Source organism: Anopheles aquasalis, chromosome 2, assembly GCF_943734665.1.
Source record: "Anopheles aquasalis chromosome 2, idAnoAquaMG_Q_19, whole genome shotgun sequence".
NCBI lineage: Eukaryota > Metazoa > Arthropoda > Insecta > Diptera > Culicidae > Anopheles > Anopheles aquasalis.
In genome coordinates this window covers 20634999-20648390 of record NC_064877.1, presented here as the reverse complement: position 1 = coordinate 20648390, position 13392 = coordinate 20634999, and the positions used below count along the sequence as shown (strand labels likewise).

At 48.5% G+C, this 13392-nt stretch overlaps 1 protein-coding gene across 2 annotated transcripts in view; it reads right to left on the bottom strand.

Moving 5' to 3' along the window:
• LOC126572759 (uncharacterized) overlaps positions 1 to 13392 on the bottom strand; it is a 64423-nt gene that overhangs the window by 26181 nt on the left and 24850 nt on the right. For both annotated transcript variants that reach the window (XM_050232363.1, XM_050232361.1), the window contains exon 3: positions 9335 to 9534. The gene's annotated coding sequence lies outside the window, so the exon portion shown is untranslated. The remainder of the gene's footprint in view (positions 1 to 9334; positions 9535 to 13392) is intronic.

Genomic DNA, 13392 nt, shown 5'->3' with positions numbered 1-13392 from the left:
CCACACTGTCTGTGAAGAGTCTCTCACGAGAACAACAGAGTGGTGCAGAAACGTGGATTTACTCTTGAAAATACATTTTAGTAAGGAAAAGTGTAAAGTTTCATCACGAATACTTGAGCAAAGCGATCATCAATCTAACAATTTCATGTGTTTGACGTTGCTGAACACTTAAATCCAATCCGGCCAATCATCTTCTGCTTGGATTCCTGCTTTTCATCGCACCTTTTGCGCTCCGAATGGTTGGCTGACTGACGCTTCCGCCGTCCACATCAAATGAATACTCAATCAAAGCCAGCTGGCTTTGCTCCAGCGCAGAGCCCCGTCCGTCAACATCATCATTCTCATCGAAGTGTGGGCTCGACGACGAATGGCGTATACGATTAATTGCGAGACATCAGCCAGCACCATGGCGCGTGGTACCAAGTGGTAAGTGTGCAAGTCGCGCTCCGCCTCGCGCGCTGACCCAATTCAATTGTCAACAGCGGCGCTGCAACTAAGTGCACCGTCAGCAGCCTGACAACCAACCGGCCGGCGGAGTTCACAAAACAAGCAGCACCACCGAACTGTCAATGGTGAGGTGACGATCGGCGAGTGCCGTCACGGAACCACCTTTGCTACCTTTGCCAGCCAGCGCATCGACAGGGGTTGTCGTCAGCAGGAAATCCGGAAAAGGAGAACCGACGGGAGGGTTGTTGAAGGTCCTATGCCGGAAGAAAGCTCAGTAGCAGTGCAGTTGTTGATACTAATGAAGTATTGAATGTATCGCGTTGATAGAAGGAGTACAAAAATGGTTTGCAGACTGGAATTAGATCCCATTTAAGTGGAATTTATGCTATTGGAAAACCAAAATGAAAAATTCAAACGATAATGATGAGAAAACGTCTTCTAAACGCATTGAATCGAGACATGCAAAAATGGAAATCCAAAGTGCAACAACCTAAACATATGTCTGCCCTACAGATGTACCCCTGGCACGAGTAACACACTTCGCGCAAGGTGCCAGCAATCATCATGCAACAGATGCACTTAGTAGATTGCCTGCGGTACTTTGAACAGCAGCAGCAGCAGCAGCAGCAACGAACCAGTTCTTAATGAAGCACTTTCTTTCGCGGCCGGTTTCGGTTCACCAGGTTCACCTCATTTGTGGGGTCGCCTGCAATTTCTTCCCCGACCACCAATCAGCTTCACTCACGAGAGGTCGAAGGCGAAAGTGCAAAATGTAGAGATGCGCTACTACCCTTAAACCGAAGATCTCATATGTTGCAAATGATCTAGTTTCACCACCCACATGTCTTCGGCTGTTTGTTCGCCACCGTTCACCGCCGTCGGCTTCTGTGACTCTCTTTAGGCAAAATCGGGGCCATATTACCTCTCTCCGGTGGCTTGATTGGCAAAAAGAGGGAAAATGGAAACGCAGGCCCAAGGCCCCTCGAACCCAAGACGAGCGAGATGAGGGAAGGAGGGCCTTCGACTTTTCGGGCTCGCACTTGTTTTGCGATAATGGCCACAGGGCTGCCCCGGTGGCGTTGCCGAGAGACAAGTGCATTCGATCGGAATCGGGTGGCGCTGATGATGGATGCGCTTCTTTTTCGGGAGGATTTTCTGTGTCACTTTCTACCTTTTGTTCTTCCCTGGTTTTGTGGCCTGGTTGTGGAAGAGCCGAATATTCCGCGTGGAATGTGCGTCAGAAGGAAGTTGCATCAGCAGCGGGCGATGAAATGGTTTTGTAAAACGTGAACCAAAAAACGAATATTGAAAACATATTTTGCGCAATTCTCGGCAACTTTCTGCTTTTTGTTTGTTGCAGGAAATGAAGATGGTAATCAAACACACAACCTTTCACATACACCGCAGCAGCAGCAGAAACTCGATCAATCGACACGACGGAAGGTGCGGAGAAAATTTCCCAAAAACTTTCCATCAATCGAAACCAATCGCGAGAGCCCGCAGGTGGCGCAGAGTTGAAACAAAAAGGCCAATCAAAAATTATGCCCGTATACACACGCGTGTATGTTTTTTTTTTAATGCTGATCATTACCATATCGGACCGATAATGGCGTGCCATAGCGTGGAAAATCATTTGCCTATTTTCACTGAACTCGGCTGCCGGCGGCTCACATGATGATGATGATGATGGACACGACGCCGCGTGACGTACTTCTGTGACGTACGCAAATTCCAAATGTTATCAGAAACGTGCGACCAAAAGCTCTACTGCTTCTTGGTTTACCTATGGCGTGAAAAACGATTTCACTCCGAACAGATACAACCTCTCCCTGGCTTCTTGTTTCCTCCTCATTCGCCGAGTGTTGATTACGATCGATTTGGAATTTTATGTTTCTGGCTTTCCAGCTATCGCGCGCCGCCCATCTCGAACGGTGGCCGATGTTTCGAGATCGCTAAACTCCAGTTCTTCAATACCGAGACCGAGAGAAGGGAGATAGGCTCCCGGTTTGAGGTTTGTCATTGATAGACAGCCATCATTAGCGGCTACAACACCGCATCGCACTCGGTTCTCCTGTGTGAAACAGGGAATAGAAGTGGCTAACGGATGTTTCGGTGTACGGTCTGGCGCGTATTCCAGAGACATATTTCTTCACCTCGCCACTAATAGCTCGATTAGCATCAACATAAGGTCTGCCTGATTCGTGGTTGGTTTAAAGGGAGAAACGATCTCGAGGAGCCAAAAACCACCACGTTCACTTATCAGTTGAACTTTGGAGGCATCTCTTAACCCCTTTGGAGGCATCTCTTAACCATCTCTTTGGAGCCATCTCTTAACCTCTTAACCCCCTTAAAAGGTCTGCGGACTTTACATCTGGCAAAGGTCCACTGCTGCTTCTTCCCTGCTGGCCGGATGATAAATGGACAGAAACACAGACATTAACATGCCCGCTCCAACGCACCAGACACCATGGCCATGACTTCATCAATCGCTCGTAGTGTCATCTCCGCCGTGACGAGGATTACCATGAATGAACTTACCCAAAACAGACGCAAAAGGTTTCATCAGAGCCGCAACGAAGAGTGTAATTAGCGGATGTGGCCAGAGTCACCTTCTTGGGACGGACAAAAAACCGTCCAGCATACGATGCGCTGTGACACAATCATGAAGCTTGACGAGCTTTTCGCGCCTCCACAAAGCATAATGTCATCGGAAGCGCCTTGTGATGCAGCATGAACACGTAACCGGTAATGGATTAAAATACAAAAAACTGACTGAGTTGGAAAAAAAAACCTTGGCAAACAATGGGGGACGCGCACGCGACGGACGTGGCTGTGGTGAAAATTCAATTTTCCACCTCATCGGACAGAGCGACGATCGTCGAGGGCGTTGTGAGCGATAAGAAGTGTCTCTCCACTGCTTGTGGCGGTAATTTTCCAGCTGAATTAACCACATCCATCCATCGCATTGTAGCTTGCGGTCACCAACCACCAATCCCACCGGGCCACACCGGTGGAGGAGCATAACCTTTAATGCCTTCTTTACCGAGCGGCATTAGTAAGCAGGAAAAGGGAAACAAATTCGAGAAACCTAAAAACCGAAACGCACCGGACAAACGGCGGGAGCAGGATGAATGGCCACCTTTAAAACGGGTTCCTGTGGCCTCACCTCGGGGATCTAGCGCCGAAATCCGGCAAACTGGAAAGAAAGCAAAATGGCAGCAGCGACAGAGACCAGCACCCAACCCAAGCCAACTGAATAGCCAAGGCCTTGTTGTTGACTGACTGAGATTCGTCGTCTCCCGGCGCGACGGTGAAAAGGCATCCGGTGAAAGATGGGAAAATGATTTTGGACGGAAACGGCGACAAAACCGCTCGAGACCTTCCCCCTTTCTCCTTCTTCTTCTTCTTCTCCTTCTCTTAGACACAGACAAGTCGCCAACACAAACCAACCAAGACAAAGTGTTCGTAAATTAAATTAATCAACCGCGTCCGCCTTTTTCGGGGAGGGGGAAATTAGGCTTTTGGGTTGGGAGCGAGGAGAAAGGAGGAAAGAAGACAACGGACTGGTTCCGTGGAGGAAAAGTGTCCACTTCGTGCGCCCCTCCCCGGCGGGGTGTTACTTCCTTCAGGTTCCGGTGATCTTGAGATTCGATGAAATAGAGACACACTAGAGATCTGCTGCTTCCGGCACTTGGCTGCATCACTGCATGATCTGTTGCTGACTGGTGAATGCTTCCAATGTTGGAACCCATCTTCAAACGTTTCAACGGTCTCCGGTCCTGGAAATGTCGACAGGAAGCTCAGGGGAATCGTATTAAAAACATATAAAAACAACGGACCGGAAAGGGTGCTTGCAAAACCTTCGCTCACGGGACTCACGATGCATACGATCGATTTGAAAAGAAGATGCGCTGCGCCAACCGAGACCGAGCAATAGATGACGTAAGGTCGGGCGCGGGTCTTAAATGAAAGATCCAATCCGATCAACAGCATAACAAACTTCCGGTGATCGCGCGCAGGTTAGATTCATAAATTACCCATGGGAAAAAGGGGGGGGGGGGGGGGGTCAGTTAGACCACCACACCACACGATCGATTTTGGTGTTCAGGTAGCTCGATCTCGTGGTGATCTACTCTGGACGCAGAGAGCTCGGAGCTCCCCATATAGCTCACCATCGCCCAGGGGCCTTATGCATTAGGTGCGTTGCTGCTTCGTCCCATCCCGTCCCATCTTTCCGCTTCCAAATACCTCGGTGGATGAAAGTGAAAACGGCAATTTGTAGCACTCCACCTGCACCTCCTTCGCTCTCCAACGCTCGTTGATTAAACGAAATTTGAGAAATGCGAAACGGCGTGGCCGCGCACATCGACGCAAGAAGCTTGATCGAGGCGTGGAATTCTATTGAAAGGCGGCGGGCAACGGAACCCCGCCGGCGGTGTTGTTACGTTGTGGTCGGTACTGATGGGTGCAACCATTTCACCCCCACCCCCCTCCCCCATTTTCCCAGAGTGACTCAGTTTTGCTTGGTTAATGGAAGAGGAGAGTGCACAACTATGTCGGATATCCCCTGACTCCTGGCGTAACATCTCGTTAATCGAACACAAGAATGTTGGCGGCCGCTTTGCTACAAAGGAGAGCGATTCCGAGAGGGAAATGTGGCCCCCTTTTCCTATAAATTTCAAGTTTTATCGAGCAAACAATGGGATATTTTAAGGGTTTTGTGTTCTTTTTTTTGTTACATTAATGCTCATCATACAGTGGTTTTGTACTCTGGTTACTCAACCTCGACGTTCACTCTCAGCGCCGCTCATATTTGCGTTATTTAATGCTTCTGCGAGGGCCAGTTGAGGGTAAGAAGGGCACATAGACAGAGGGCAGTTGAGAGTTATGTCGATGGAAATGAAAACAAAACCCATCGTTTGATCATCGCTTTGCGCGAGGGGGATTTAATCGTTTAACGATTTAACGAGCGCCCGGCAGTGGATCTGCGCGTGCTTTTAGGGAGCTTACAAGGAACGTACACTACTAACTAATTCCGCAACACTTTGTGACCTCGAAAGGATAATTAATAATGAGTTTAATTCAATTGACGCACATTGTTGTTTCGTTTTTTTAAGGAGATAATTGGTCTGAGGTGCCAAGGTTGCAATTATGCCCTCCTCTAGCATAACTAAAACGTTCAGGACATCCTAGGACACCGCAATAACAACTTAAGCGCAATTTGTTGTCGAATCGATGGCGGAAGTTCATCCAAAAAACCCACACACCGGCCACAACTAGACCAGGACAAATGTGAGTAGCAGCAGCACAGAAGCTACAAGCTTGAAATGTCATTTCCGTCAGCGTTTAGCGTTGGCCTGTTGGCTGGCCTCTGGTGGTTGAAATTTGCAAACTCACTCACCGTTTGTTTCCGAGCATCTCACGTTCGCTTATTTCCTCTCGAAATGGTAAACTGCTCCACTGCCTGCCACTCAGCTAGTATGACAACCCAGCAAATAGACATAATCATGTTTCGCGCCCGTTTACGTGCCGCTCGGCACTGTCACCGGTCAACCGTAATGGACCATTGGAGGGTTCAAACCGGTGCCCTGACCGGTTAGCTTTATTTGCGCCAATCTGCGCGAGCAAAAGTAAGTTGTGCGCGCTGAACGCATTGGCGTTACTTAACGAAATGGAACGGTATGAAACGAAACAAAGCGATAGTAGTAGTAGCAGCAGCAGTAGCATCGCGCATTTGTGAAAATGCAGCCCATTGTTTAATCGTAAACTAGTGTACAAGCGCTCTCGCGATCACTGCCATTGTCTTTGGTGCATCAGCATCCGCAACATCAACAGCAGCAGCAGCAGGAGTGCATCTCAAAAAATCGCCCGAAACGTGTGCCATTGCACTCATTTTGCAACAATTATCTGCACAATTGGTCATTAGCTTTAGTGTTTTATGTTAAGGGAAGGGGGAAGAATTGACTTTGCAAATTTTTACTGAGCGATCAGCTTAGCAATTCAGAAGAGAACGGTTGAATCGTTTCATTCGAGTGGAAAGTATCTTCATTCACTTGCTATAAAGAAGATATGCAAATACAGCATGGATGTGCATATTTTTTGGAAATAGATGAAAAATCTCTTCTAATCTATAATCTAATGATCGATTACACTAAATTTTTGAAGAGAAAGTTTCAATTTTCTACACACTTCACCTCCAAAATGGTGCATACAAACACATTTCCGCTACAGATCGCTTAGTTCAGGGCTTTCGTTAAGCATCGTGTAGTGCAAATTGATCATCACACACCCCGAAACCTGCTTGCATCTTGTCACCGAAAAATCATGCACACGTCAACGCGATCGTAATACACGCATACACACGATTACTTTCGCCTTCCAGTGCGTTTCCCTTCCCAAAAACCAACGATGACATTGCGAACGACCATACTCGATGGCCTGTTCTGCTTCCGTTTCTTTTCGCTCTCGCCCCCGTTTTTTTAATCGACAATCCGGAACTGAACTCCCTCTCCCTGTTCCGCAGCTCTCCGCTGAGCGAAAGCAGCGAGACAATCGTGTTAAAATCATGCACCAATTTTCCGCACACCGCAGTGGCCGATTGAACGTGAGAAAACGTGGTGCGCTGCTGGTGGTTCCACCGAGACACCGGAACATCGATTTTGGGGTGCAGAATTAGGGTGTGTCGCCTGTGCTGCTGCTGGTGCAAGCGAAAATCCGCTTCCCATTAATCACAAAAACGATCACTTTCGGGGTGCGGCGGTACACCAGATTTCCCGAACCTTGATTCCGCACATTCAATGGACCAGCTCTCGGTACACTGGCAGGCACAGAGCTTTAATGTGATTCCTCCACACAACCGGCCATACAATACCGGCATTCCCGAATTCAACTCTCCCTTTTCGCGAATCACCGTTGTGGTCCATTTTGGAGGCTGCTCACCGAGAGCCACACCTATGGCCAACCGAAACACGATCAGTATTACCTTCCGCGTAACGCGTAACAATGTAAATCGAATCGAAAATATGCTCTACACTTTTCACTTTCATCGAATCGCGAGCGAACCAAATGGGCGACGATTAACGGGAGAAGAGAGCGAAAGGATGAAGAAAATGCGAGAAAAGCCGATGCGTTCCGTGGGTGGGATGCTCCATCATCAAGTGGTTAGGAAGAGAAAAGGGGTTTTTGGTCGGTGCCTGATAGAGATGCGCACATCACCTTCAATTGTGCCGCACAACCTGTCATTCCGATGGCGCGTACACCACCATCAACAGCTTCCTTCCTTCCTTCCTTCCATTCATCTTCTGCTTTCGATCATGATCGAGCATCACCACGCAGGGGTAGCGTTGTGGCGGCATCTTGAGTGCATTGTTAACAGTCATATTTACCATACACGTGCTCGAGCGCGGGTGCGCGCTTGCTTTCGTACCATTCAGCAGCCAAAGCCCATGATTGCCACTCGTCGTCGTCGTCGGCAGAAGGCAACACAAAACACAATGCCGGTGCGTGGCATCTCGAGCAGAGCATTGAACTTGATACTCCCTTCCCCTGGGTGTGAAATGCTTCGTAATCGGTTTGATATCCGCTCGCTCCGCTCGATCTCGAAGATGATTCGAAACAAGATGAAAAATCTTCTTTACGCTTAGGGGCTTGGCCGTTTTTTTAGGAAATCAAAACGATTACATCATCAGCTGGCCACGCAGCACCCTCCGGTTCAGTTTCGCCGCTGGCGTCAGTTCTAATTAATATAATTTATTTCCGTTACATCGCCCCGCTGGCTGGCTGATCGTGGTGATGTAGAGTGTAATCATAACGCTTCGCTTGAACCGCGTCACAACGAATATCGATCGATCGCAGACTGCAGAACAACGATTTACATAATCTGTTTGCACTAGAAATTACCGACCACACGCCGTGCGGACTGGTGTTCGCGTTGTGATTATGCCGCGTCTCTTACGACGCACCGCATCGAACCCCCTTTGAACGATCGCTGGATGGGCGGTAAATCTCACGGGACAATGAGCATGGCATGCTGCCCCATGGTTCGATGATTGCGGTTCCCCGGCCACAAAGCTCAAATCGATAAAGTGTTGGGTTGTTTGCCTTCCTACCAGGCGTCGATCAACAATCGAATCATAAATCGGTAATCATAATAATGGAGAAAGAACCTTTTCCCTTCGAAATGACATCATTCGACGAAGCATGGAATGTGCATTCCCGACCGTTAAAGCGTCAACCACAAAAACAGCCGGTGTTTGCCCGAAGCGGTACTGTTAGCAATACGACGAAAGACTTCAACGCGTGCGTTCTTCGACAAAGCGACGAACCTCACGTCATGCGCCGCTTCCACGGCCAATCATTTCAGTGTTCATTTTGATTGACTCGCCGAGGGTTTCACACAAAAGAGGGTGGCCGAAAAGTAGACAACACCCCAAAACACGGCGCAGTGTGAGGCACGAAGGAGGAAGGAATGGGACCCTCCGGTCAAGAGCAGCAATGGAGCGGCAGAGATTTCGGAGAGGAGCCGCTCAACTATGGACACTGTTGTGGCAGGGGGATACTTTTCAATCGCTGGAATGTCGATTATTATTCGATAGCGAAAAGGGGAGAAACGAGGGAACCCAAAAAATACAGTTATACTTCGTGTACTGCCGCGCCCATGGACCGCTAGCGATGCTCAATACGATAAAGAGCCGTTTTTTCACGGTGGGCTTTATATTTCGGCTGGCGATTAAGCGATTCAATATCCAGAACGAAAGATAATTCGTTGCAGATCAATCGATGAACTGGCTGTTCGAATTCCTTCATTGCTAGAGAAGAATGAAATGTTCTTTTTTCTACGCTTACGGTAGCGGATTTGGGATTAAAATAGCGAGAAGATGGGACTTACTTGACTTTGATGCGTCCTCGGTGGACCACCAAACACCTGCACTCGCTCCCTGGATGCTGGATGTGTTTGGTTCTGTTCCGTTCTCTGTACACAACGCTTCCACGCTCCAGTGTGCTTCCGGACAATGAGTGGCTCTTAGTCCATAACTCTTGGAAACCAGACGTGAAATGCGTTGCGTTATCGTTGGTGCAATTTAACGTCTAAAAAGGAGAGAGATGAGAGAGAGAAGAGACAAAAAATCAGTTTAAAAATAGCCAAAAAAACAACATTAATATATTCATTTGTTCACATCCCAAAAGTATCACCGCTTCATTTCGGTTCCCACTTCCTTCCTACAAAAGCGTCACAAAAAAGCGCCACAGCTTAATCTGCCCCCGGGGGTGCGACAATTGATTGCGCTTTTCACACGCGATTCCCATTCGGAGGAAAAGTGAGGAATTCCCAATGACCATCTTACCAACGAGCACCGTGCTTCTGATTTTTAAATAGCCAACAACAAGAGCATGGTGGTGATGCAACCAGGGGACTTTGGCGCGTGCCACGAGGTGGTGAGCGGATTCGCACTCGAGATTGATGCCCTGCAGTTGTCACCGGTGAGGTGGCCTGACAATCTGCCTGGCTTCAAATAAATTAGAGCGCACGTGCGCTGGACGCGCTCTCATTTCTAGTTTACGGATGCCATCCCTTCATCATCTCGCGCGAGCACGCAAAGAATGTAAAATGGAAGGTGTGCCAGCAGTTGTCCCCGATGACGCAGGGCCGGCTTGCTGTGTGTTATGAATTGTTGATGAGGTTTCTGGGCGGAAAATTAGCCAGCCCGGTCAACGGCAGGTGTATTTGAAAGTTGTGATCAGCGCCAAACGGTGGTCAAACGTGTGCCTTAATGCTGGAGGATGGCTGTGGATGTGTTATATCATTTGATTACGGACCAGATTCCCTCTCTCTCTCTTGCTCTCGCTCTCTGGAGGCTTTTGGCAATTTTGCATACAAACGTGCAACGCATAACGCGAGTCCTGCGCTACCTCGTGCGTGCGTGCGTTGCGTGCCCACGCAAATGGTCAGCTTTCGTGTTGCGGTTCGGTAATAAAGGTAATGAACAACCGATCCGATGATGATCCGTGGATGTGGATGTACATTACTCAATGTCTACTGATGAAGCTATAATTTAATTTGCCAAAAAGTAGCACCCACGAAACGACCTGAATTGAAGTAGTAATTGGATGTTTTCTGTGCCAAGACATGGTAATGAGAAGGTACACATATCTGTGATGTTGAACGCAACGCCAGCGAGAACTCCACCACCGAACCGGTTGCCAAGACGCAACAACACAACGCAAACAAACCTCACGCACAAATGATCTTGAAATCGAAACCACCACATGATTGATAAAACCCATATCGTACAAGTGCTTTTCATTATCGCATAAGTGCAAGTATGCTCCTACTCGCCTCGCCCTTCAGAGCGAGTGTTTCTCCATCCGAAACCGAAAAATGGACACAGTTTTCCCACAGTTTTTCCTATTTTATTTTCACTCTCGTTGGTAGCGATCAAGCGTTGTTTTTCAACACGCCACACTACCTATCATCGCACAGGGGATGCGTCTAACGGGCTGGAAAACGAAGTCGGTCGAGTGTTAAAATGCATTCGCTCGGTATGTTGGAAGATATGTTTTAAACAAAGCCCCGTGTTAAAACATGCGCTCGTTCGATTAATGAATTTTGATGCGATCGCTGCGATCGAACGGTTCGTGCTACTGACCGAGAAAAATGCAATAAAAATAATTCCCTCTAAAATACACCAGAAGATGCATGTTTGGTTGGTAGCTCAGGAACGTAACACCAGCCGCATCGATCGATGTGTGATCACTAGTGATGACAGAAGCTTCTGCTTAGGCATGTGCACCCGAGCAGCCCCCTTCACTGCTTCATCACAGCTGACAAACAGATTTACAGCCCGAGCGCTTTCGTAACGAACGACCATCTGCGATTGAGGATCACGAACGCAGGTTAAACTTCCTACGTATAAATCTAATTTTATCTCCAACCTGTAGTTGTCTTTATTACACTAAACTAACCACTTTCCCGCTGTCCCGGTGATGGAGAGCTATAAAAATTCTTACTCAACATGCAACAGCCAGCAGCTCGATTGCACACCGTTTGCGCAAAGTATTCGCGCCGTAATCAAAAGCCGTATCGTCAATCATCATAATCGACCAAAACCGACCGACTGACTGCTGGACACACATCGATCACGCGATTTACCGGCCGGTCAGCCAGCCGCGAGTGCAAAAAAATGGTGCATTCCGGATTAGTAACGAACCCACCCCGCCCGGTACGCCCGGTGCGCCCGGTGCTCATTACTATTAGATCACATTGAAACAAATGCTTTGAGCTTTTCTCCTCATTGACCACTGGCTGGTTGGCAGACTGGCTGGCTAGGGAAACGGTACTGTGTGTAACCATCATGTCGTTACAGCGGAGCACCAGCACCAGTACTTATACGATTAGCAAAGTAATCCTACTCCCCCCCCCCCCCCCCCCCCCCCCCCCGGTTTGGAGTAGCGTTTAGGTTACCTCTTTTGCGTCTAGGCGTCGTGTAACAGAACGGTACGGTCAGTTTATGTAAACGCTAGTCGCCCTTCCTGGGTACATTAGGGCATTGGCGCATTTTGTCAACAATCGACCTCACTTACGTTTTAATACGCCCGATGATAGGGGAAAGTTTGCTCCAGACCGAAAAAACTGATCAAGGTTTTGCTGCATCGTTTAGTGTCACATGCTGCCAATCGACACGTTTTGCTCTAACAAACTAACCGGGGGCTTTCACTAGAGTAATCATTTCGGTTCGTAGAAGATCATTAACTGTTTGCCCAATTTTAGAGCGGTGCTCGTTCATTTCAAGATTGGCCAATCGCACCGTAAAATCGCGCAACCGCAAAGTCTATTCTTTCCCAACCTTGGGCCTTCTTTTTTAAAGAAATCGAAATCTCATTAAAACAAGCAGTCCATTAAGACACTCCGAAGGTAGCACAAGGTCACTGGCAATGGCCTAGCATGGCCTAGCCCGGCCTGTGGCATCATAATACACAACGGGCATGCAATCAACAGATCGATAGCCCGGGCATTGTTGCTTCATTTCACACTCGACACACGACACGGCCGCGTCACCATTCGTGCAGCAATTCTGCGCTGCTCAACACATCAACGGTGGTTGACAAACGCCACATGTCCTTTTTCTTCCTCCTCGGGTTCCTAGGTCCATAAACCATAAAAGGCTAATCCGATAATTAACCTGGCGAAGCGAAAGGAATGGTAGCAACCGCGTAATGGCCGGTGGACGGTTTGTAGGGTCGTTAAAATTCACCTTTAGCGCTGGGTTGGCCTAGCGCCCAAGACAACACATTCTGAAGACGATACGGACGAGGGCTGATCCAATTAAACAAACAAAACACACCCAGGGCACGTGTTGCACCGCCGCAGGTCGACGTAAAACGGTGAAATGTAGATGTTTGTCCACCCAAGGGACTCTTTTGCTTGAGATCTTGCTCGTTTGTGTGACTAAACTGTCGAATGTCGAAAAGATCCGGAGACACCTGCTCCGCCTTTGCTCATCTCTGTTGCATCCCCCCGCGTGAAATCGAGGAGACAAAGCAGTCACAAAGTGGCTTGGCGGTTATGAAACGCAGCACGCAAACGGCCATCAGACCACTGCGATCCGATTCGCATGCTTTGATAAACACCTCACCTCGTAGCTCGTGATGCCACCGTTGGGGTGATGAAGAAGCTCGCGCTCTAATGTCCGGTTTCGGTTGTGACTAATGAATCGTATTGTAAGCGGCCTAAGCTGGGAGATTCCCTCTCGGTGGGGTGGATTCGCCGCCGGCATAGGAAGCGACCCGTACCTCTCTATCTCTCTGCTTCTGTCGCATCGCTCATTAGCGTTTGCGTTGAGTAACCGTCGTTTTTTTTCTTCAAAAAGCTCGCGATTGTGTGCAGCCACCGGTTGAATATCGTTATACAACATTCCAGGGATTGCACGCGGACAGTTGGTCCCTTTT